Source organism: Bos indicus x Bos taurus, chromosome 2, assembly GCF_003369695.1.
Source record: "Bos indicus x Bos taurus breed Angus x Brahman F1 hybrid chromosome 2, Bos_hybrid_MaternalHap_v2.0, whole genome shotgun sequence".
Taxonomy (NCBI): Eukaryota; Metazoa; Chordata; class Mammalia; order Artiodactyla; family Bovidae; genus Bos; species Bos indicus x Bos taurus.
The window spans coordinates 124,875,638-124,901,189 of record NC_040077.1 but is presented as its reverse complement, the minus strand read 5'-3'; the positions used below and the strand labels follow the sequence as shown (position 1 = coordinate 124,901,189).

General features: G+C 43.6%; 1 long non-coding RNA gene and 3 pseudogenes across 1 annotated transcript; 2 read left to right on the top strand and 2 right to left on the bottom strand.

Moving 5' to 3' along the window:
• Positions 1-963: 963 nt before the first annotated feature.
• Positions 964-10,522, bottom strand: LOC113881295. Its single transcript, XR_003507991.1, has 2 exons — positions 10,254-10,522; positions 964-1,877 (listed from the first exon to the last, which is right to left on the bottom strand). It is a non-coding gene; the product is annotated as an uncharacterized LOC113881295 (long non-coding RNA).
• A 4,992-nt stretch (positions 10,523-15,514) lies between these two features.
• On the bottom strand, positions 15,515-17,281 carry LOC113881292 (annotated as a pseudogene).
• Positions 17,282-20,083: 2,802 nt separating this feature from the next.
• Positions 20,084-20,890, top strand: LOC113881285 (annotated as a pseudogene).
• A 4,504-nt stretch (positions 20,891-25,394) lies between these two features.
• On the top strand, positions 25,395-25,552 carry LOC113881277 (annotated as a pseudogene).

Sequence of the window (25,552 nt, the reverse complement as noted above, 5' to 3'; positions counted from 1 at the left end):
GGAGAGGATGGGCAGAGAAGAGGGTGGCAGAGGATGAGATGGTTAGATAGCATCACCGACTCAATGGACATGAATCTGAGCAAACTCCAGAAGACAGTGAAGGACAGGGGAGCCTGGTGTACTGCAGTCCATGGGGTCACAAAAAGTCGGACACAATTTAGTGGCTGAACAACAACATCCTTGGAAAGAGTTGTTGTCTGAACTGCTGTTTTCCCCATCTGACCAGCCTGGCGTGGAAGGGAGAGAGGTGCAGAGGGACAGCAGGCATTATTTCAAGCCTACGGAGGCAGTCCTCTGACAGCAGGGTGCTTCTCCATTCTGTAGCCTGGGGCCTGATTTCTCCTTAAGAGTCCGTGAAGATGAGAGATGGCTCACCCAACTACTTGGGCAACACTTATCCAGAACTTGCCATATGCTACCCTGTCTTCTTCCTTTTATTTAGTATCTGTTTATTTGACTGTGCTGCATCTTAGTTGCAGCATGAGGGATCTAGTTCCCTGACCAGGGATCAAACCCAGACCCCCTGTATTGGGAGCATGGAGTCTTAGCCACTGGACCACCAGGAAGTCCTGAGACAGCGTTTTCTGTGCTTCACATGTCTTAATTCATTTAACCCTCCCAATCACTCTGGATGGTTCGTGCTGTATTTTGAAACCTGAGGCTCTCATTTACCAGCATATTGTGAATATTTTTCCACGTCAATAAATATTCCTCTGCCACATGTATCTAATGGCTGCATGGTCTTCCTTTGCATAGCTGAGAGGTCCAATGGCTAGGCACATGGATTCCAGAATCAATTACATATGGTAGAGGACCATTTTTAGACAGGAAATGAATGTACATAACCAGAGGCATAGCAGCCCTTATCTCCAGCCCACTAGGGTCACCTTTTACTCCATTAATATTTCTTGAACATCTAGCATCTTCCAAAAACTGAAAATACAGTAATGAATGAGACAGATGTATTCCTTGCCTTCATATAATTTATATTCTAGTAAGGGAGACATATAGTAACAAGTAAAAATGCCAAAGAAGGCAAAATAATGTAAATGATAAATTCAATGAAGGAGAAAACAACAACAACAACAACGGATTGTTGAAATGGAGCAAACAGTAATTCTTGGGAAGTTAAATAAGATTGAACTCTCAGATTCTGGAGAGTGGGTGACTCAGAGTTCCTCTCAGTATCTTTAAAGATGTGATTGGCGTGGAGGACAGAGGACCTATAACTTCTGGTCTATTCTAGTTCCACTTCCCTTCTCTTGGTTACTTAACTCCTTGTTATCCAAAAATTTCCTGGGATAAACAAGCAGGACATTAAGAACCACGATATTATTTTGTTCTTGAATTAAATCTTCCTCCTCTCAAGACGTGTTTTGCCAACCAAGTCCTTGTGGGTCTTTGCAAACCTGTGACGTTGCTCTTTGAAGACAACCTCATCCCAACTGCCCACTTCCATTTTACAGATGGAGAAACTGAGTCTCATCATCTTCAATAATTTTCCAGAGAAATTTAAGCTTCTCCTCCGAACTGGAAAGTTATCATATAAGAAAATGCATATTCAAAGAGACAGAGAAGTTGATGTGACACTGCATCAAAAGTTTATCCCGAGCTGTTAAATCGTCATCATCATTCAGGGTACTTCCACATTCGAGATCTACAAGTGTCAAAGCCTAGGGAACTGAACAAGCTGTACAGAAACGGATGTCTCAGAATAAAGAAGTAGCTGCAATTGACAGGAAGAACAACATCCTCAATTTTCAAGATATCTACAAAGTGTGTGTTTGTTTTCTTCTTTTGAAGTTCCCTCTTCCAAAAAACGATCCCTCCTCTATTCTGATGAACGTTTACTTATCGTCACATCCTGTTCACCTATGCTGTGAAAGGAAAAAAAAAAACTAAGTCAACTATGAGACACCTTAAATATTAGTAAAAACTTAAAGTAATTATAAAGGTTAGTGCCAGCAAAGGTGTGACAAAACTAGTATTTACACAATTTGCTGGTGACGTTGTACCTGACTTAGTCCTTTTAAAAGCATTTTTTTTTAAACGGAGAAGACAATTTTATTCTAAAAATAGATCTCAGTAGCAATGAAATACCCAAAGCTGGTCATTATAATAAAAAAGGTAACAAGAATTTGCTTTAATTTTTTTTCCTTAAAAATAAAAAATTACTATTATAAAATACTGCCAACTCTCATTTATCTTTCAATTATTAATTTTATAGATCATCTAGGACATTTTAAAATCATAGACTGGATTTTGCCTAATATTTAGACATACAACTAGATTGTTTTTTATCTTCAAATAACCATCTCAAAGAATGCAAACAGAATAGAACGTTTAAATAAACATAATTAGGAAGATAAAGTGGTGCTTAGAAAATGTGCTCTAAAGTGAAATTCTAGTTTGCATCTCTGTTTTCCCTAATTTTTGCAGATAACCAAAAAAAAAGGTATTTGAAAGTAACAAATTATACAATCTATATGCAGAGAAAAAAGATTATTTCAAACCCAAACCACAGAAAGTTTAAAGGGAAATAATGACATTTAGCATTAAAAAGTGGTTTTATATCTTTAAAATGCTAAAGAAACAAGCATTCAAGAAAACTGCAGCCCTATCCACCATGTTCTGACTGACCTGAAGTACTAAAATATCAAGAATGCAGGAGACAAACAAGTTAAATTTAAAAGGCCCACATTTGTTGTTGTTTAGTCACTTAGTTATGTCCCCGACTCTTTGCGACCCCATGGACTGCAGCACTCCAGCTTCCCTGTCCTTCACAATCTCCCGGAGCTTGCTCAAACTCATGTCCATTGAGTCGGTGATGCCATCCAATCATCTCATCCTCTGTCGTCCCCTTCTCCTCCTGCCTTCAGTCTTTCCCAGGGTCAGGGTCTTTTCCAATGAGTCAGTTCTTCCCATCAGGTGGCCAAAGTATTGGAGCTTCAGCTTCAGCATCCGTTCTTCCAATGAATATTCAGGATTGATTTCCTTTAGAATTGATTGGTTTGATCTCCTTGCCGTCCAGGGGACTCTCAAGAGTCTTCTCCAGCACCACAGTTTGAAAGCATCAATTCTTTGGCATTCAGTCTTCTTTATGGTCCAACTCTCACAACCATACAGGATTACTGGAAAAACCATAGCTTTAGACTAGACAGACCTCTGTCAGCAAAGTGATGTCTCTGCTTTTTAACATGCTGTCTAGGTTTGTCATAGCTTTTCTTCTAAGGAGCCTTTTAATTTCATGGCTGCAGTCACCATCCACAGTGATTTCGGATACCCACATTACTCTGCAATATATTTTAAGTATATTTTGCAAATAAGTGAAAGCAATGTTTGAAAGATCAGTTTGGGCAACTTACTTACCAGTCACATTTCCTTTCAAACTAAGGAAACCATGTGTGTTGCATGTTATTTCCTCCATACTATATGTGTCACATGCATTCTATCATACCCATATTTGGGATAATTTTTATCACCTATATTCATCACCGCAATCAACCATAATGCACAGTGAGTAGAAATGATCCTTTTATATAAAAATTCTTGATATATGGCATTCTGTGAAAATTAAAAGGTGATCACGAGTCACATTTAATTCGTGTTAAACATAGGTGAAGGTTCCTTAGGATTCTTAGCTCATTGTTAAGCTATCAGAAATTAGTGTGATTTGCTTTAACCATGGGACTTTCCTGGTGGTTCAAACAATAAAAAATCTGCCTGCAATGCAGGAGACTCAGGTTCAATCCCTGGGTTGGAAAGATCCAATGGCAACCCACTCCAGTATTCTTGCCTGGAGAATTACATCGACAGAGAAGCCTGGCAGGTTATACAGTCCATGGGGTTGCAAAAGAGTTGGACATGACCTAAGATAGAAGATACACTAGCTTAGTATTTAGTGTGAATAAATACTTCTTTTGTCAAAATTTGACTCTGAGTTTTCAACGCTCCAAAATAAACTATAAAACTGAAAACACTGCAAAATACTTTGGCTGGTCCCAGTGTCCTTACAATACTGTACTTTTTCTCCCCATTAACATAATACTCCTGAAAGTGCCTCCTCTTCAGCAAGCGAGGAAGAGGAGCAGTCTGAAGACCCAAAGAAGGCAGTAGAATGCTTCCTGCCTCAAAATTTTCTGCTTTAAAACTTCATAAGAATGTATTCCAAAATACATTGGTGTTTTAGTATAAAAATGCTGTCTCCCCAAACCTTTGAGTAAAACGGACCATGAATGAAAATGCAGCATTTTCATCCTGTAGGTGTAGTAGCCTAAGGAAAGAAAGAACGTTAAGTGAAGTCCAACCCTTTGTGACCCCATAGACAGTAGCTTATCATAGACTGTAGCCAACAGGCTTCTCCATCCATGGGGTTTTCCATGCAAGAGTTCTGGGTGGGTTGCCATTTCCTTCTCTAGGGGATCTTCCCAACCCAGAGATCGAACCCGGGTCTCCTGCATTGCAGGCAGACGCTTTACCCTCTGAGCCACCAGGAAAGCCCAGTAGCCTAAGGGGAGCCTCACAAACCCTGGTTTGATAAACACAGCATTCATCTATGGCTCAGAGTTCTAAATGTTGTTTTGGCAGTTTTAGAGATGATATAATGGTCTTTTTTGGTTTTTTCTTTGTTTGCTGTGTTCAGTTGCTAACTCATGTCTGACTCTTTGCAACCCCATGGACTGTAGCCTACCAGGCTCCAAAGAGTTCTCCAAGCAAGAATACTAGAGTGAGTTGCCATTTCCTACTCCAGGGATCTTCCTGACCCAGAGATTGAACCAAAGTCTCCTGCATTGGCAGGCACTGGCAGGCGGATTCTTTACCACTGAGCCATCAGGGAATTGTATCAGTGTGTTTACATTTTATCATTTGTAACATTTCCATATATAGAAAACAACTGTACACATCTTTAAAATATTTGCCAAATACAAAATTAACAGCTAAATATGAAATGAAGCAATAGCCAGTGGTGACAATATTCTCACAGTAGTAAATAATCCAACTTGTTATTTAAAACTGATAACTAAGTCTTTAAAACATTAGCGTGTTAAACATTGCAATTTACTGAAATTACACAGAGAAATACGATAATTATATCAACGGCCATTGAACACTCCAAAGAAGTTATTAATAAAAAGACAGCCTCTCCAACAACTTTCTAACAGAGTTAAGCCCAGGTATTGTTTCTGGGTTTAATTGCTTTGTTTGTGCGTGTGGCAGGGGTGGGGATTGTTTTTGTTTTGGGGATATGTGTTTTGTTTCTAAACAAAATTTGTCAAAATTTTGTTTCTAAACAAAACACATATATTATTAAACTTCAGGAATTCTTTGGCTAAGCTACAGTGGTGAGGACTCTGAACTTCCACTGCAGAGGGCAAGAGTTCCATCCCTGGTCAGAAATTTGGGAAATTGAGATCCCACATGCTGAGCAGCCAAAAAAAAAAATCCTATAATACATTGTACATTATATGCAGTGGCCTACTGATACTATTTTCAAGAAGAGAATACTAAATTAATTGACGGGCTGCAAAACCTTTCTTCTTTCCGTTGTTCCTTGGATTTTCTTAAATGACGGCAACACGTTCACAGATGGATCTATAACAAATGTCTCTTCGGGAACAGTACAGTTTGTATCCAGTATAAAGCATAGATTAAATTCCATATTTTAATAGAATACCACCAACAAAACTGCCAGTATCAAATTTTAATCTTTTTTTGGGGGGGGGGTGCCCATCACATGGCTTCCGGGATCTTAATTCCCTTACCAGGGATTGAATCCAGGCCAAGTCCTAACCACTGGACCACCAGGGAATTTCCAATCCTTTATTTTCGTTAAAATTAATAGTTGCTGTAATTGTTACTAATGAAGAAAGAAATGTTATCTAACTACTGTGGGTTGCAGTCATTGCGGATGTTGACTGACATTTGGGATGTCCATCATTGGAAAAGACCCTGACGCTGGGAAAGATTGAAGGCAGGAGGAGAAGGGGACGACAGAGATTGAGATGGTTGGATGGCATCACCGACTCAATGGACATGCGTTTGAGCAAACTCAAGGAGATAGTGAAGGACAGGAAAGCCTGGGGTGCTGCAGTCCATGGGGAAGAAAAGTCAGACACGACTTAGCCACTGCACAACAACAATGAAACACTTGTTATGTTGGATTGTAGACTAAGGTGATGAAAGTCGTATCTACTGAGACCCCGGATGTTGCCATTTTAAAGGCTGCTATAGGTTTCAAGGTGGTGACTGTCCCATTCTTTGAAACGGAGGAGGAAACTGGAGTTGTTGGTTTCACAGCGCAGTTGGGAGATCCACGTGCATCCTGAGGTCTTCCCTGTTGGGTTAGCACTGGAGTTTTCTAGAGACAGCCTTCCTTGTGCCTGGAGATCCACTGGGCCTGCGCGGCCTTCCACAGCACTAACCTGCAGCGCCCCCAGGATCAGCGCCGCCCCAGTCCTGCTGTTCGCAGCGGAGGAAGCGCGGCCCAGCTGAGGTTGGGCTGTGGCCGCTTTGCTCAACCGAGTCCGCTGTGCGTTTCCTCTCACCACCTGTTCCCTCCATCCAGCCCCGCTACTCCGCCAACTTCCCCACCTCTTCACCCCTTATCCCCCCACCCCATCACCCCTCACTCCCCAACCCCCGTCTTCCTGCCCTCCCTACCTCCCCCTACGGCCTTCCTCCCCGCCCCACCCCATGACCGCAGAGGGCTCGGGGAGCTTTTTTGAAAGAGCCCGGCCTTTTTAAAAGCAATTTGACGATCTGTTTTAGGAGGCTGTAATTCCTCTCCTGGAACTTTATCCTAATTCAATCATATAAAGAGACAAAAAATAAAGTAGCAAAAACTTGAAAATGACTTACCTGTCAAAGGTGTTTTGAGTGCTCCCTTTGGGGCAGGTCCCATGTTATATCCACCCCACAGATTACCTCATTTAATTCTCGAAACAATTCTCGGGGCTTCCCTGATGGTCCAGGGATTAAGAATCTGCCTTCCAATGCAGGGGACTCAGGTTTGATCCCTGGCCCAGGAACTAAGGTCATACATGCCATGGGGCAACTGGGCCCCCATGCCGCAACAAAGACCCAGCGTAGCCAGAATTTAAAAAGAAAAAATTCTGGGTGAGTGTAAAGTCACTCAGTGAGTGAGTGTCCAACTCCTTGTGACCCCATTGTAGCCCACCAGGCTCCTCTGTCCATGGAATTTTTTAGGCAAGAGTACTGGGGTGGGTTGCTCTTTCCTTCTCCAGGGGATCTTTCCAACCCAGGTATTGAACCTGAACCTGGGTCCCCGCATTGCAGGCAGACGCTTTACCACCTGAGCCACCATGAAAGCCCGATGTGATATATACTATTTTACCCCTCATATACCAAATAGGGAAACTGAGGCTGGAAGAAATACTGTGGCTCGTGCAGAGCTCAACAGAGTTAAAGCTGGGGTTCCACCCAGGCCATAGGCCCCCCCAGGAATCACATGCTTTACCAGCTGCTTCTGCCAGGTCTCTGACTTAGTGACCCTTTGCTGCATGGTAGCTTCCTGTTCCCAGACCCAACCCTCAGCACCATGCTGCTATCTTGATCTGATAAGAGGTTTAAGAAATGCTTCTTCAAGGGATGACTTAGCTGAGGGGTAAGGGGCAGGACAGTGGTCATGTATGGATGTGAGAGTTGGACTGTGAAGAAAGCTGAGCGCCAAAGAATTGATCTTTTTGAACTGTGGTGTTGGAGAAGACTCTTGAGAGTCCCTTGGAGTGCAAGGAGATCCAACCAGTCCATTCTGAAGGAGATCAGCCCTGGGATTTCTTTGGAAGGAATGATGCTAAAGCTGAAACTCCAGTACTTTGGCCACCTCATGTGAAGAGTTGACTCATTGGAAAAGACTCTGATGCTGGGAGGGATTGGGGGCAGGAGGAGAAGGGGACGACAGAGGATGAGATGGCTGGATGGCATCACTGACTCGATGGACGTGAGTCTGAGTGAACTCCGAGAGTTGGTGATGGACAGGGAGGCCTGGTGTGCTGCGATTCATAGGGTCCCAAAGAGTCGGACATGACTGAGCGACTGAACTGAACTGAACAATGATACAGCTCCTTTCTTCTCTACAGAGCTGTGTGGAGAAGCGGCTGCGGGTGACAATGTCTGAAGCCTCCATATTGTGCTGATGTCTATAGATAGGTCATCTCATTAGAACCTGCCAGCTCCAAGTTAGGGCATCATTAGGCTCTTTGGCAGATATGGAAACTGAAGCTCAGAGAGGGGAGGTGACCAGCTCAAGGTCACACAGCAAACAAGTGATAATGGGCCCAGAATCCTAGTCCAGGGTGTCTGATTCTAAGACCCACACTTCCTCCCCAGGCTATCTGTTTGACAGACACTCAGAATATAACCACTGTGGTGGACTCGGGCTTGTGAAATGTTGGGCTGACGCTGGTGGGGAGGATGTTTGGCAGATAGGCCTAGGGAACACGGACCCAGCCCCAGTGACAGGTTCAGTACCAGAAGTCAGGCAGTGCCAGGTCTGGGATCCAAGGAGGGGTGGGGAATTTGGTGTGGCCTTGGCAGATGCTTGATTGGTGCAACTAAGGAGAAGGTAATATGCAGAGTCTGAAGCTATGTTCATGTGCAAGTGGAGAACTATGCAGGGAATTGGAGGCAGAATCCCAGTCAAGGACTGGGGCCAATGAGCAAGAGGAGAAGCTCGCGGCACCATGGATTTATGGATCCCCAGCAGCATCTGCCAACTTTATGGCCTTTTCCACATCCACAACTTCCCCCCTACCCCCACAGGAGAGAAGGGGTAGGATCAGGGATGATGACAACTGCTGATTCACCTCAGGGGAATCACCCTCCTGCTGCTCTCCTCCCCCACCCCCCAACCCAGAGGCAAATGGATGCCGAAGACCACTTTATGTACTGCTGTTGGGAATGTAAATTAGTGCAGCCACTTTAAAGCAGTATGGAGGATCCTCAAAAAATTAAAAATGGACCTACCATATGGCCCAGCAATTCTACTTCTGGATATTTACCCAAAGAAAATAAAAACAGTATCCTAAAAAGATGTATGCACCCCTAGGTTCACTGCAACACTATTTATAATAGCCAAGATATGGAAGCAACCTAAACGTCCATCAGTAGAAGAATGGATAATAAAAGATGGAATATTCTGCTAAGTCGCTTCAGTCGTATCGAAGTCTGTTTGACCCTATGGACTGTAGCCTGCCAGGCTCCTCTGTCCATGGAATCTCTAGGCAAGAATACTGGAGCTGCCATGCTCTCCTCCGGTGAAATATTACACAGCCATAAAGAAAATTAAATTCTACCATTAACAACACATGGACAGACCTAGAGGATATTATGCTAAGTGAAATGTCAGAGAAAAACAATTATTATATGATCTCACTTATACAGTAACAAACACAACAAAACAGGAATAGAGTTGCTGACACAGAGGGCAAGCTGATGGTTGCCAGGAAGGAGTGGGAGGTTGGGCAAAAATAAATGAAAGGAATTAAGAGATACAAACCTCCAATTATATTAAGAAAATAAATAAGCCACAAGGAAGTAATATGCAGCCTAAGAAACATAGTCAAAATAGTGCAATAATTTTGCATGGTACCAGATGGCTACTGGGCTTGTGGTGACCATTGTGTAGTGGATTTAACTGTTGGATTACTATTTTGCTGACCTGAAGCTAACGTAATACTGTGAAGCAACTATGCATCAACTTTTTAAAAAAGTGTTCGTAGAACCTCCCACCACACTTTCCCATAACTCTGCCTTTGCTGGCCTTGGCGCAGGTGCTGAGCTGGGTGGTCATAGAGTAGGGGCCTCAAAAGGTGGAGCTGGGAGGGCTGAGGAAGCCGGCCGAGAGGAAGAAAACCCTCCTGTCATGGACTTGTTCATCCTGGAATACCATCACACGAATCAAGAAGCTCCTTCTAGGGACTTTCCCAGCAGTCCAGTGGCTCAGACATGACTTAGCAACTAAACAGCAACATGTAGCTCCCAAAGACCAGGAAAGAGATGGTACCAGCAGAGGACAAATAGCAAGGTAAATTTCCTATCTGTCTACTCATGCTCCACACACCAGCCCTGCCTCCACCAAGTCACTTCCTCCACAGGAAAAAAATCTAGAGTGTATCGGAGATGAAGTCTTCTGGGGGGAGGCACCTCAGGATCACTGAGTCATGCATCTGAGCGTAGAATGAGGTATCGAGATCAGTGGTTCTAAGAATCTTGTAAGAAAGGATCCGGCTCACCTTCGAAAGGAGCCAAATCAAGCTGTGGCCAAGCCCATCCACACGAGAAGCACCGTCTCCCGTGCTTGGCCCCAGTTGGAGCCTGAGGAAAGCAGAGTAGGAAGGATGAGAAGCTTGCAAATACTGAATACCTACAGTATGCCAAGAGTTGTACTCATCTCACTGAATCCTCGCTAAGAACTCGAAGATTCTCAACTTTCCCCGTTTCACATGTGAAAGTGGTTTCGTTCAGATTCTTTGCTCTGGAATCAGCAATCCACTGAAGTGAGTGCTTCCTGAAAGGGGGGTGGGTTGGGGTGGAAAAGCAGTATTAACTTTAAGAATCAGAAGCTATGATCTGGAATACATGCACGTGGATTAGTACTCTCCATGTATTAGATATTCTTCTATGTACTTTTATTTAATCATTACGGCAACCTCATGAAGTAGGTATTAATATCATTCCCATTTTACAGATGAGAACCAGGACACAGAGAAGTGAAATGGCTCGGCTAGTAAGTGATAGAGCCAGAATCTGAACCAAGGTTCAGTCTGGAACCAGAGACTACCCCAGCTGCCTAGTCAGCTGTTTTATAGCTGGCTGGGCCTGAGAAATAAACTTGAATGAGGGCTTTATTCCTCTCCTGCTGTAGACCAGCTGTCTCTGGTGTGAAATGGCCATAAGCCAGCTCCTGTGTGCCTGTCTCCTCCATTTAAGAGGCCAATCAGACTAAGACTGAAATTCCAAATTCCTGACAGACTCTGATTGGCCCATTTTAGTTCAGATCCATTCCCTTTGTCCAATCAGCTGAGTTAGGGTTGGAGGAGGGGGACAGGGTCACAAAATATAGAAGCCCCAGTACAGGAAATATGTGAAGATGAGAGGGACAATTATCAGAAAATGGGGAAGTTGCACTGAAAAGCCACCCAGATGGTTTCTGCTAGAGGGAAATAAGGCTCAGGAAGACTGAATAATTTGCCCAAGATCACTGGTAGTAAAGGATGAAGCCCAGATACAAACTCGGGTTGGTTTGTCTCCAAATCTAAGCCCTTTACTCCATAGTACACAGCCTCCTCACAAAAGTAAAAACCTTGGTTAGATGCATGAGGTAGGTTTACAAGGTAATTTTCATTTGGCCAGCATTTGTTAAGCACCTGCTACACATCAGGAACTGTTCTAGACAATGGAGTTACAGGCGAATAAAACAGATAGAAGTCCCTGTTCTCATGAAACTGATGTTCAAAGTGATACAATTGAATAAGGACAGAGGCCCATCTGGAGGAAAAACACCTTTGGTTGGTGCCCCAGATGGTGTGGAACATGGAAAGAACGTGGACTTTGATGTCTGTCACAGACATTGGCTCCTTTTGGACATTTCCCAGTGGACTGCAAAAATGGCACCAATTCTTCACCTTTCCCAGTACGGTCTTCCCTCAGTATCTGCTGGGGACTGGTTCTAGGACAACCACGACTCTGCACCCCCAATTCAGATACCAAAATGTGCATGGTATTTGCACACAACCTATGCATATCCTCTGCTATACTTTAAATCATCTCTAGATTACTTATCATCTCTAATACATTGTAAATGCTGTTTAAATACTTGTAAATACAATGTAAATGCTATGTAAGTAGTTTTCCTTTTTGGAATTCTTTTTTTCAACCGTTTTTGATCCATGGTCAGTTGAATCAGTGAATGTGGAACATACAGACGTGGAGAGAGAGCCAACTGTATTGACAGCCTTTGCCATGAAATGTCACAGTGCTCTCACTCAGATGCTGGTCTTAGTCACGTGTCTTGCTTTGGCCACTAGGATATTAGCAAACGTGATGTAAGGTGGGCCTTAAAAAACACTTGTGCGATAGGCTTTGCCTCCTCTCCTGCCTCTGCCATTACCCAGGAGAACATATCAGAAGTAACCCACTGGGAGAACAGAACCAGAGAGTCTAGTTCTCCCAGACAAGGTCAGACTAAATCAGCCAATAGCCAGGCAACCTCCAGACATGTAGTGAAAGTGAAAGTGCATGGACTATACAGTCCATGGAATTCTCCAGGCCAGAATACTGGAGTGGGTAGCCTTTCCCTTCTCCAGGGGATCTTCCCAACCCAGGGACCGAACCCAGTCTCCTGCATTGCAAGCAGATTCTTTACCAACTGAGCTATCAGGGAAGCCCTCAGACGTGTAAGTCCAACCGAAATCAGTGGAGCTGCCCAGCTGACCACCAGATGTATATGCTTATTGTTGCTTGCTTTGGAAACATGCGATTATTTGCTATGCACTATCCTTTCAGTAATAGATAACTGATATACCCCTCAACAATGTATTAATTTTCTTTGTGTCCTTGATGGAAAAGTAACTGCAAATGACCCATGCCGCTAAAGAAACCATATCCTTCTTCTCACCCTGGAGGATAGGTCCATGATGGAAACTAACCTTGTCAAACACATTCTCCTGAGAATTTGAATTTAGAGACAGTGAAGCCAAGATAAGAGATCTTGTTAGAGGTCATTCATTACACTGGTGGTGGCAGGACTCAAGTGTCAGTGTGTCTCCCCCCGATCCTAGACCCTCCGTCTCTCCTTTGGTTCCTGTCTGTCCCCTAACTTACTTCTCCAGCTACCTATAAATCTTTGAGCCTCGACCACATCCCTCCAGTAAATTCTCTTTTGCTGAAAACTGGCAGAGGTGGTGTCTGTTGCTTGCAGCCAAAAGGTCTAACTGCAACTCTGCCAGCTAGACCCAAATTCAAGTTCCAGTCCTGTTGCTTAAGAGCTGATAGTTGTCCGGACACTGGCTGGGTACATGACCTCTCAAGAGATCCTTTGACCCTGATGTCACCCAAGAACCACAGGGAAATGAGAGCAGCAGTGTCAGGGATTCTGAGTGGCAACTCCCATTCTTCCATGACAGGGGGCAATTCCCTCCTGTCCATACAGCTAGGCAGCCGGAGTCTGGCTAGGTGACTGACCCATGCTTGCTTCCTGGGATGCTCCCACCTGGTCGTTGAATTTTGGGGGACAGTTGCAAAGACAAGGGAACAACTGGGATAGTCACAGTGGGAACAGTGCCAGGGGCGTTGTCCTCACAAGCAAGTTCCTTGGCTCCATTAGCTGCCCACCCTCTTGTTTTTTGGGTCTGGTTCTCCTGATTTCTTTTCAATCCTGGGATCCATCCAGTGTCCTTCTAATAAATTTCATTCCAGAATGAGTGTAGTTACATGTACCCAAAAACTCTGGTGTAGTAAGAACAATGCCCATTTTACAGAAGAGGAAATGAAACTGGATTGGAATTTATTTACTGACCAAGACTCTAACAGACTGGACTTTGAGCTCTTTGAGGACAGAGACTCTGTCTGATTCACCTCTGTGTCACTGCCCTCCTGAAGAGAGTCTGGCAATGAGCAGAAACTTCATGCATATTTTGGAAAATGGGAAGGAAGAAAGGAAAGGAAGGAGAAAAACAGGAGGGAGGAAACCAAAACATAAAAGGAAGAAAAAGGGAAAGCAGAACTCCCCACCACCACCCTGCCACCCCTGTGAGTTCAGGCCAGCTGTCAGCCTTTTTCAGATTCACTTCCAAAGACTTCAGGAAGCAGATGAAGTTTCTAGAACTGCACACCCAAAAATGGCACAATCCAAACCCTTCGCCCTCCTGAAAGGACAGCAGAGTGAAAAGAAGGACAGGTTTGGGAATCAGATTTGGAATTTACCCACCTGCTGGCTATATGACTTTGGAACAAAGCTTAGTGTCCTGATCCAAGGATGAGCATGTGCATCTGTGATTTTAAGAGATAAGAACTGCCTCCAGAGCCAGGGGCTGGGATTTCATGGTGAACAGACCCAGACAGAGACCTTGCTCCCCTGGAGCTTACAGACTCGTAGTGGCTGTGCTGAGGAGAACAAGAATTAATCGAATGAGTAGACAAGTAAATGGAAAATTAAATTGTGTTAGCACTACCTAGGTGAAATACACAGTCTATCAGGGAAATCAATGACAGTTTACAATGGGAGAATTTGATCTAGTCCAGGAGATTGAAAAGGGTCCAGGGAAATATGAAAGATGAATTAGAGGTCTAGCAGACTACACCGAATATGCCATGGTTAAATGATGAGAAAGAATACGGCAAATTTGAGGGGGAAAAAAGAAATAAAAGACCAAAAGACTCTTTTTGTAAAAAAAAAAAAAAAAACTTTTTATTTTATATTGGAGTTTAGCCAGTTAACAATACTGTGATAGTTTCCGGTGTGCAGCAAAGGGCCTCAGCCAGACACATATATGTATCCACCCTCTGCTAAACTTCCCTCTCATCCAGGCTGCCACATAACATTAAGCAGAGTTCTGTGTGCCATACAGGAGGACCCTGCTGGTTATCCATTTTAAATGTAGCCATATGTACATGTCAATCCCAAACTTCCTAACTATCCCTTCCCCCATCCATCCTCCGCCTCCAGCAGCCGTAAGTTCATTCTCTAAGTCTGTGAGTCTGTTTCTGTTTTGTAAATAAGTTCATTTGTATCATTTCTTTTTAGATTCCACATATAAGGGTTGTCATACAATATTTCTCCTTCTCTGACTTACTTCACTCAGTGTGACAATCTCTAGGTCTAGCCATGTTGCTGCAAATGGTATTATTTCATTCTTTTTAATGGCTGAGTAATATTTCATGAAAATATGTGTATATGTACCACATTGTCTTTATCCATTCCTCTGCTGATGGACATTTAGGTTGCTTCCATGTTTTGGCTATTGGAAACAGTGCTTCAATGAACACTGGGGAGCAATATCCTTTTGGACCATATTTTTCTCCATATATATGCCCAGGAGTGGGATTGCAGGGTCAGATGGTAGCTCTAGTTTTAGTTTTTTAAGGAAACTCCATATTGTTCTCATACTGGCTATACTAATTTACATCCCCACCAACAGTAGGAGGCTTCCCTTCTCTCCACACCCTCTCAGGCATTTATTGTTTGTAGATTTTAAAATGATGGCTATTTTGACTGGTGTGAGGTGATATCTCCGTTTAGTTTTGATTTACATTTCTCTAGTAATTAGCAATGTTGAACGTCTTTTCATGTGCCTCTTAGCCATCTGTATGTCTTCTTTGAAGAAATGTCTATTTAGATATTCTGCCCATTTTTTGATGGGATTGTTTGTTTTGATGCTATTAAGCCTCATGAGCTGTTTGTAAATTTTGGAGACTAATCCCTTGTCAGTCACGTTATTTGCAAATATTTTCTCCCAATCTGTGCATTGAGAGACCAATAAACCAATAGACTCTTAAAAAAAAAAAAGATATTTATTCAGCGTCATGATCAGACTATTACATTTAGCAATCAACAGCATGGGTACAAAAAAAAAAATCTACATTAAAACCCTTTGTTGGAATGCTTTACACTTTCCACAGAACAGAAACTAAAATAACCTGTTACACAATTAGTCACAAGTACAGTCCTTGAGTTTTTTGCCCATACACGTGAGTATTGTCTAAAACATGTCTTCCTTGTAGCAGCTAGGCCCTGCCACCACTGCGCTTGGCTGAGTTCACAAATCTGCTATAACCTGTAGCTTCCCTGCCACTTCTCTGGCTCTCCTCTCCGGCCTTGTTTCCCGGCAGTAAATAAAACCTTCTGCCACTGCCATAGTTACTGCTGCTGCTGAAACCACCATAGCCACCTGGGTTTCATGGTTTGGCAAAGTATCGGCCTCCACCACCATCGGGGCCAGAACTTCTGCCTCCAAAGTTTCCACCTTTCACAGGTCCAAAATTTGAAGATCGATTGTTGTAATTGCCAAAATCACTGTAGCTTCCGCCACCTCCAAAATTGCTTCCATCATTACCAAATCCATTATAACCATCCCCACCTGCCACCATATCTGCCACCACCACGGCTGCCACCAGAGCCACCTCAACCACTGAAGTTTCCTCCATGACCAAAGTTCTCATTCCCCCCGAAACCACCTCCACGACCGCCACCAAAGTTTCCAGAACCACTTCGACCTCTCTGGCTGGATGAAGCACTAGCCATCTCTTGCTTAGACAGGGCTTTTCTCGCTTCACGGTTGTGGCCATTCACAGTGTGGTATTTCTGAATGACAGTCTTGTCTACAGAGTCATGGTCATCAAAGGTTACAAAAGCAAAGCCTCTCTTTTTGCCACTGCTTGGGTCAGTCATGATTTCAATCACTTCAATTTTCCCAGGCTTTTTTCCCATTATTTTCAAAATAATCTCTCAGGTGACGTTCTTCAGTGTCTTCTTTAATGCCACCAGCAAAAATCTTTTTCACAGTTAAGTGGGCACCAGGTCTTTGAGAACCTTCTCTTGAGACACCCCGCTTTGGTTCCACAACTCTTCGGTCCACCTTGTGTGGCCTTGCATTCATGGCCGCATCCACCTCCTCCACGGTGGCGTACGTGACAAACCTGAAGCCTCTGGAGCACTTGGTGTTTGGATCCGTCATTACCACACAATGGGGAATGTGAGCGTTCCCCATTGCTCAGAATGGCTCCTCAGACTCTCATCAGTTGTTTCAAAGCTCAGTCCTCCGATGAAGAGCTTCCGAAGCTGTTCGGGCTCTTTGGGAGACCATGACTTAGACGTGATGGCAGTGGAGAGGGGGAAGACTTCAACAGTGCTTTCTCAGCGGCGTCCATAGATGCAGAAAACCCAAGAGACTCTTGAAGGGAGGCAAGATTAGAGAAACAGACAGGGAGCAGACCCTGTAAACCCTGAGATACCATGGGAAGGATTTTGATTTCTCTCCTAAGGGCAATGGAAAGCCAGTGAAGTGTTCTGAGTGGGTGAGTTAAATGATCAGATTTGCATTTTGGAAAAAACCCTGGCAATGGTGTGGAAAACGAACTGGAGGTGGATCCTAATGGACCCAGAGACTAGTTTAGGCTGCCAATGCAGAAGTCCAGACAAGAGTTTAGACAAAAGTGGTGGCTTGGAGTGAAAGGTGAGTAGACAGAGAAATTGATGTTTTTAAGATCAAGAAGGTAAAATTGAAAAAGCTCAATCAAACTTCAAAGGGTTTTGAAATGGGTATTATTCCCATTCAGTGTGGAGGATTTTGTTTTGTTTTGTTTTTTGCTTATTGTTTGTTTTTGTTTGGTTTTAATGATTATTGTTACTACAAATAAAATTCAATCAAATAATTTAAAAAATAAAAAAGAGAGGACTTCCCTGGTGGTCCACTGACTAAAATCTGCACTCCCAATGCAGAGGGCCTGAGTTCGATCCCTGGTCAAGGAACTAGATCCCACATGCCAGAACTGAGAGTAAAATTGTCGCAACTAAAAGATCCCACATGCTGCAGTGCAGATCTGACAAGACCTTGCAGTCAAAGAAGTAGATAACATGTATTAAAGAAAACGAAAAGACTCAGTTAAGGATTGGATTGGGAGGAGGAATTAAGGATGATTGTCTAAGTTTCTGACTCCCATAACTGGAGGGTTGGTGGTTCCAGTTACTGACTTAGGGCTGAATTTGGCAAGGTTTTAGACATCTTGAATTTGGTGGGCCATTGAGACAGCCCAGTGGAGGTGTTAAATGGACATTTAGATATACTGGTCTGGACTCAGAGATATTTGAGCTGGAGATGTGAATATGTAACCATAGCTGGTAATCATGCCCTGGACTCAGTGAGCTTGCCTGGGGAGAGAATATGCAGCAAGGATAGAAGAGGTCTAGAGCTGAAAGCTGAGAACCAATATTCAAAGTCAGGTAAAAGAGGATAGATCTACAAAAGACAGGAAAGAGTAGTCAGAGAGGGAAACCCAATATTCAAAGTCAGGTAAAAGAGGATAGATCTACAAAAGACAGGAAAGAGTAGTCAGAGAGGTGGCAGGCAAAGGAGATAATAGACACTTGTTACCTTTACCATCCAGGATCCACTAGGTAATAGGCAGAATAATGTCTACCTCTCACCCTGTTCCTCTGGCCCAAAGATGTCCACGTTCTAATCCCTGGACTCTGTGAATATGTTACCTTACTTGGTAAAAGGAACTTTGCAGATATTTAAGTCAGGGATTTTTAAATGGGGAAGTTACCCTAGATTATCCAGATGGCTCCAGTGAAATCACGGGGTCCTTATGTAAGGGTGGAAGGAGGGTCAGAGTCAGAGAAAGAAATGTAACAACGGAACCAGAAGTGGGAGTGATATGACCATGAGCCAAGGAAAGTAGGGAGTCTCCAGGAGCTAGAAAAAGGAAGGGAAGGGATTCGCCCCAGAACCTCCTGAAGGAACACAACTCTGCCAACACCTTGATCTCAGCCTCGAAGTCTCAGTTCAGACTTCTGACCTCCAGAACTATAACAGAATAATTTGTGTTGTTTGAAACCACTGTGTTTGCAGTTTCCTGTTACTGCTGTAACAAGCCATTACATGTTACATGCCCCCTCTTCTTCTGAGTTTTTCTCTGGGGGATAGCAGCCCCACTCTAAGCCTACCTACTCCAAGGAAGCTATCTCTAAGCTGAGGCTCCAGTGGTGGAGTAGGAGACCTTGCCTAAGCCAGTCTCCCCTTCCAAGCCTCCCCAAGCCACATTCATCAATCAAGATTGTGCATATGATCTCATCCAGCTCCATCAGAGCAAATCTCAGACTTCATGCTAAGGTTGCTGGGGAAAGAGCCTCACTTCTCTTTGCTGAATGTGAATGAGGAAGAACATAGCCCTGGGAGTCATTGGGCAGCCATCCCTCAGCCAGGGAAGAGAAACTATCTGAGAACATAGTCTATATGGGATAGTACAGCTGAGAGATAGAAAAAAAGAAAAAAGAGTAACCAGATCTGTCTTGTCAAAGCCATGGTTTTTCCAGTAGTCATGTATGGATATGAGAGTTGGACCATAAATAAAGCTGAGCACTGAAGAATCGATGCTTTTGAACTGTGGTATTGGAGGAGACTCTTGAGAGTTCCTTGGACTGCAAGGAGATCAAACAGTTAATCCTCAAGGAAATCAGTCCTGAACATTCATTGGAAGGACTGATGCTGAAGCTGAAGCTCCAATACTTTGGCCACCCGATGCGAAGAACTGACTCATTGGAAAAGACTCTGGTGCTTGGAAAGATTGAAGACACGAGGAGAAAGGGACAACAGAGGACGAGATGGTTGGATGACATCACCAACTCAATGGACATGAGTTTGAGCAAGCTCTGGGAGTTGGTGATGGACAAGGAAGCCTGGTGGGCTGCAGTCCATGGGCTCACAAAGAGTCAGACACAACTGAGCAACTGAACTGAACTGAATCGAACCAGGTCCTAACACAGGGCTGTTATTTATCTGGTATTCATTGGAATGGCTGATTATTGTTGAAATATTTCTGTTGGGAAGTAAATGTTTTCCAGAACCACCTGGGGATAGGAATCATTCCCCCACTTTCTCCTAGTCACCTTTCTGGAACCCCTGAACTTCCCTATGATCCAGTAACTAAAGAGTTAATGCTTGGTCCAGCAGGAGACTTCCAGGACACCTCCTCTGACATCTGTTCAGTGACAACACAATGCCAATTGTTAAGTATTTTAAATGTCGCTTTTGTCTCTACACTATTGTTTGAATCCCTCTATTCAATTGGGTCAAAACATGTAATCCTGGGCTCTTCTTTTGATGTTGTTGAAGCCAGTAGAAGTCAAAGTTTCTGTCACTTGATAATCAAAAGAGATCCCACACTTTTCTCCTCCCATCCCCCCCTCCCCAAGCACATCCTTGCTAACTTCAAAACCTATCAGTTCTTGGGACTTGCCTGGTGGTCCAGTGGTTAAGAATCTACCTGCCAATGCACAGTGCTTACTCTGAGCTCCAGGCTCCTAGGAAGCTAGCACCAAAGTCATGTCCCTCCAGTTGCCATCATGATCATCTACCAGGACCACATCAGCCCTCATGAGATGTTCTCCAACATCTACAAGATCTGGGAGGTCGCAGAGGGCTGAGTCTGGAGGTGAAGGGGAAGGTGATCAACAGGACAAAAGTAACACTGATGAATCACTCATTGGTGGAAATGCTTTCACTGAAGGCTTGGAAGGCTAAGGTACTGAAAGCAAAGTAATGACTCATGTCACTATTGTCATGAACCATCACTTGCCGGAAACCACCTTTACGAAAGAAGCCCACAAGAAGTACGTCAAAGATGACATGAAGTCAATCAAAGAGTTGGACACGACTGAGCGACTGAACTGAACTGACTGAATCAAAGGGAAACTTGAAGAACAGAGACCAGAAAAAGTAAAACCTTTTATATGACAGGAGCTGCAGAGCAAATCAAGCACATCCTTGCTGACTTCAAAACCTATCAGTTCTTGGGACTTGCCTGGTGGTCCAGTGGTTAAGAATCCACCTACCAATGCAAGGGTCACGGGTTCAATCCCTGCTCTGGGAAGATCCCACATGCCACAACTACTCAGTAGGAGCTCAAGACCCTGCAAACTGCAGCTACTAAAGCCAGAGCATTTACAGCCTGTGCTCAGCAATAAGAGAAGCCACTGCAGTGAAGACCCAGCACATCACATAAGTAAATAAATACATTTTAAAAAATTGTCCATTTTTTATCAGTGAAAACATGAATCCAGATGGCATGGTTTCTCTGTTGAACTACCATGAGGATGGTGTGACCCCCCATATATGATTTTAAGGATGGCTTACAAGTGGGAAAATGTTAACAAATTTGGCAGTGACTTTGGAACCATCACCTGTTGTCATAACTGACCAGCTGCTGCTTTTCATCCACAAAACACTGGGACTGATGTCATCTTGAGCTCTTCATTTATTTTGATGCTGATTTGTTTGAAGTGGAGGCATTGTTTTTGAGGGGAAAAAAATACGTCATGTAGTTTGTCTAAAATAAAACACATATAAACTCAAAAGGGAGAGAGAGAGACCCCACAAACACCACGGAAATGTGAGGTCGCAGAAGCCGGGGATGAGAGTTTTAAGAAGAAAGGAATGCTTAACAAAGTCAAATGCTGAGAAGTCAAGTGGGAACCCTGACACCACGTAAATATGTAAACCATCTGAGCCCAAGGCAAGTGCTCCATACGAGATGGTCCCTCTCCCCTCGTGTCTCCCGCAGCTCCGTTCAACAGTATTCATACAGGTTAGATTTAGCTGCGTGTAACAGAAAATCCAAAACAACAGAAGCTTAAACAAGAGACAATTGTGTTTCTTTATCAAATAAAAGTGGTCCAGAGGTAGGCAGAAAAGGGCAGGAATAGTACGCCACCAATATCACGAACCCAGGCCCTTCGTATCATTCTGTTCTGCCATCATGGCAAAGAGCTCCATTTTCAAGGTCACTTCAAGGCCAAATACAGCTGTTGGAGCATCAGATTCCAGGCATGAAGAGAAAGGAGGGAAAAGCAAAAGAGGCTCACTTGACTGAGTCAACCCCTTGAAGTAACGTCTCCAGAAGTCCTTTCAACTCTTCCACTGACACCTCATTGGCTGAAACCTAGTCAGAAGGCTGGTTCTAAAGAGTTCTAATAAAGAATCAAATTTTTAAAAAATAAAGAAGGCTGGCTGCCTGTAGCAGTATGGAAATGTAGTCTTTTTTTTTTCTTTTTTTACTACTTTTTTTTTTTCAAGATTTATTTATTTATTTTTGACTGTGCTGGGTCTTCACTGCTGGTCTCTGGCTTTCTCTAGTTGGGGCGAGTGGGTCTACTCTCTCTAGTTTCAGCACCAGGCTTCTCATCGCAGTGGCTTCAGAGCATGGGCTCTAGGCACGAGAGCTGCAGTGAAAGTGAAAGTCGCTCAGTCGTGTCTGACTCTTTGTGACCCCATGGACTATACAGTCCATGGAATTATCTAGGCCAGAACACTGGACTGGGTAGCCTTTCCCTTCTCCAGGGGATCTTCTCGACCCAGGGATCGAACCGGGGTCTCCTGCATTGCAGGTAGATTCTTTACCAACTGAGCCACCAGGGAAGCCCGAGAACTTCCGTAGTTGCAGCATATGGTCTCAGTAGTTGTGCCACATGGGCCTAGTTGCCAGGTAGCATGTGGGAATCCTCCCAGATCAGGGATTGTACCTGTGTCTCCTGTATTGGCAGGTGGATTCCCAACCACTGGACCACCAGGGAAGCCCTGGAAATGTAATCTCTGAGCTGGATGCATCGTTACTTCAAATAAAATAGGGTTCTTCTGTTTTGGACTAGGGAGAGAATAGATGTTAGGTAACTGGCAATATCAGTGCTCACATATAATTGTTCATATAATTGTTCTTGACAGATTGCCAAATGGTATTGTCTCCATTGTAACCCCCTTGCCACCTAACACATCTGTGCAATAGTTGTCATCATCTCCATTTTTACAGTTGGAGAAACTGAAGTTCAGACTTGAGCGATCAGTTACCTAAGGCCAAACCACTAGTGATGACAGAACTGGGAGACTTTATATATATATATATTTTATATATATATATATGAATCACTTTGCTGTATACCTGAAACTAATACAACATTGTAAATCAACTATACTTCAATTTTTTAAAAAAATGTATTAAAAAAAAAAGAAACAACGGCGACTTCTCTAGTGATGCAGTGGATAAGAATCCACCTGCCAATGCAGGAGACATGTGTTCAAACCCTGGTCCAGGAAGATTCCATATGCTGCAGAGCAACTAAGTCCATGCGCCACGACTGCTGAAACCTGCACGCTCTACAGCCCGAAAGCCACAACTAATGAGCCCCTGTGGCTCAACTACTGAAGCCCACGCACCATCGAGCCCACGTGCCACGACTGCTGCAGCCGTGTGCTACAATGACTGAAGCCCACGCACCTAGAGCCAGCATTCTGCCACAGGAGAAGCCACGGTGATGAGAAGCCCATGAACCCTAACTAGAGAGTAGCCCCCGCAGCAACGCAGACCCAGCACAGCCAAAAATAAAGAGACAATGAACTACCAAAGCAGTTATCATCTCCTCCATTACTAGTCTCCCCCCACGCTCCTTAGTGCCCACTGGGTACATAATAAATGTGTACCCCACGGGCACTGTAAGTTACTGCCCTCTGTGGACAACCCTCAGTCTGGGGCAGCATTGGTGCCAATTGAGGGGGTGAGGTAAGGTCTCAGCTGTTAGTCTGAAAAGAGACAGGCCTCTTGTCATCCAGGAGCAAGCAACGATGCATCCTAAGTGTCAAACTGTTCTCTTCCTAGGAGAGAGAAAAGAACCGACGTTTACTATAGCCATTTTACAAATAAGGAAACTGAGGCTGGGGAGGCTAAGTGATTCGCCTAAGTGATTACACAGCCAGTGACAGAGCTGAGGTTCAAAAGATGTGTAGCATTTGCTGATTTCTGTGGTGTAAATACCCAGTCAAGCTAGCAATGTGACGTCTCTGAGCACAGAGCTGGGAAGAGATGCTCCCGGTGGGCTCTCACAAGCCGGATGACCAGGCTTTAGCTCTGAAAAGCAAGCATAACACGCCACTGCATTTTTAACACGCCTGCCATTTTGCTACAGTGTGAGGGCAGAGACTTCTTTTGTTGCTCCCACCGCACATGGCAGAGGCTACCGAAAGGCAATCACTAAAAGTTGGGAATGAAAGGACACTCACTCTCTTTTCACGAGACCACATTGCCTCAGATAGTCACATGTTGCAAGAATATCACGTGTATAGAATCTTAGTGACTCAGCCCTTTCACACAGAGTAACTCAAGCAGAGTTTGTTGAATCCACGGCAGGCAACCCCGCCTTGAGCATGATGAACCCACCGTGAGAAAAGCTCCTTTGGAAGTCTGAATTTCTCTCATTTCACCCCACTTCTTCCTACCCAATCCTCCCATTTTCTCAAGTGGTATGTGTGTGTATGTGTTCACATAAAATGTACTATCATAGCCATTTTTAAGTGTATAGCTTAGTGGCATTAAGTGTATTTCCACTGTTGTTCAATGATCACCACCATCCATCTCTAAAACTTTTTTATCTTCCCAGACTGAACCTCCATAGTCATCAAATGATCACTCCCCATTCCCCTCTCCCCCAACCCTGATAACCACCATTCTTACTTTCTGTTTCTACAAATTTACTGCCCTAAGCACCTTATACAAGTGGAATAAAACAGTATTCATATTTTTGTGACTGGCTTATTTCACTTATTGTAATGTCCTCGAGGTTCATTCATACTGTAGCATGTAGCATACTTTTTAAGGCTGAATAATATCCTCTGGTTTTGTATACACCTGCATTTTGTTTATCCATTCATCTCTCGATGGACACTTTGGTTGCTTCCATGGTTGGCGATTCTGAATAATGCTGCTATGAACCTTAGTATTAAAGTTCCTGCTTTCAGTTCCTTTGGGTAAATAACCCAGAATTGGAGTTACGAGGTCATAAGGTAATTCTGTGTTTAAGTTTTTGAGGAACTTCATGCTGTTTGCCATAGCAACTGTGCTATTTTACATTCCAACCAGCAATGCACAAGGATTCCATTTTTCCACAGCCTTGCCAACTCTTGTTATCTTCTGTTTTCCTGTCATCTTGGTTTAGATATGCATTTCCTGGTGATTAGTGATGCTGAGCATTTTTTTCATCTGTGTGTTGGCCATCTGTATATCTCCTTTGGAGAAATGTCTATTTAAGTCCTTTACCCATCTCCTAAATGACTTGTTAGTTTTTTATTGTTGAGCTGTAGAAGCTTTTTATATATACTGCATATCATCAGATATGTGATTTGAAAATATTTTCTCCCATTCAATGGGTTGCCTTTTATTTTTTTAAGACAGACCCTGTGAAAAGAGTCACTTTCATTTTTTAAAAATATTTATTTATTTGGCTGCACCAGGTCTCAGTTGCAGCACTCAGGATCTTCGATCGTCCTTGTGGCACCTGGGTTCTTTTATTCATACTTACGGCACGCAGGATCTGTTAGTTGTGGCATTTGAACTCTTAATTGCATGTGGAACCAGGGATCAAACCAGGGCCCCCTGCGTTAGGAGCACAGAGTCTCAACCACTGGACCACCAGGCAATTCTCATGGGTTGCCTTTTAACTCTGTTGATAGTGTCCTTTAATGCCCCATCCTTTCTTTTAAGGAACTGATTCATCATTTCCTTCCAAAGGCCAAAACCCCTGACTCATGTATGTGGGAGTTCTTCTTAAAAACCTCTCTGAGCTCCTCTTTTCTCTTCTCTGCCATCCTGTGTACTATTTAATTTGCTCTTCACCATGTCTTCTCACAAGACTTTCAGGATCAAGCGATTCCTGGCCAGAAAACAAAAGTAGAATCATCCCATTCCTCAATGGATTTGAATGAAAACTGGTAATAATACCAAGTACAACTCCAAGAGAAGACACAGGAGAAGAACCTAGCTGGGTCTATAA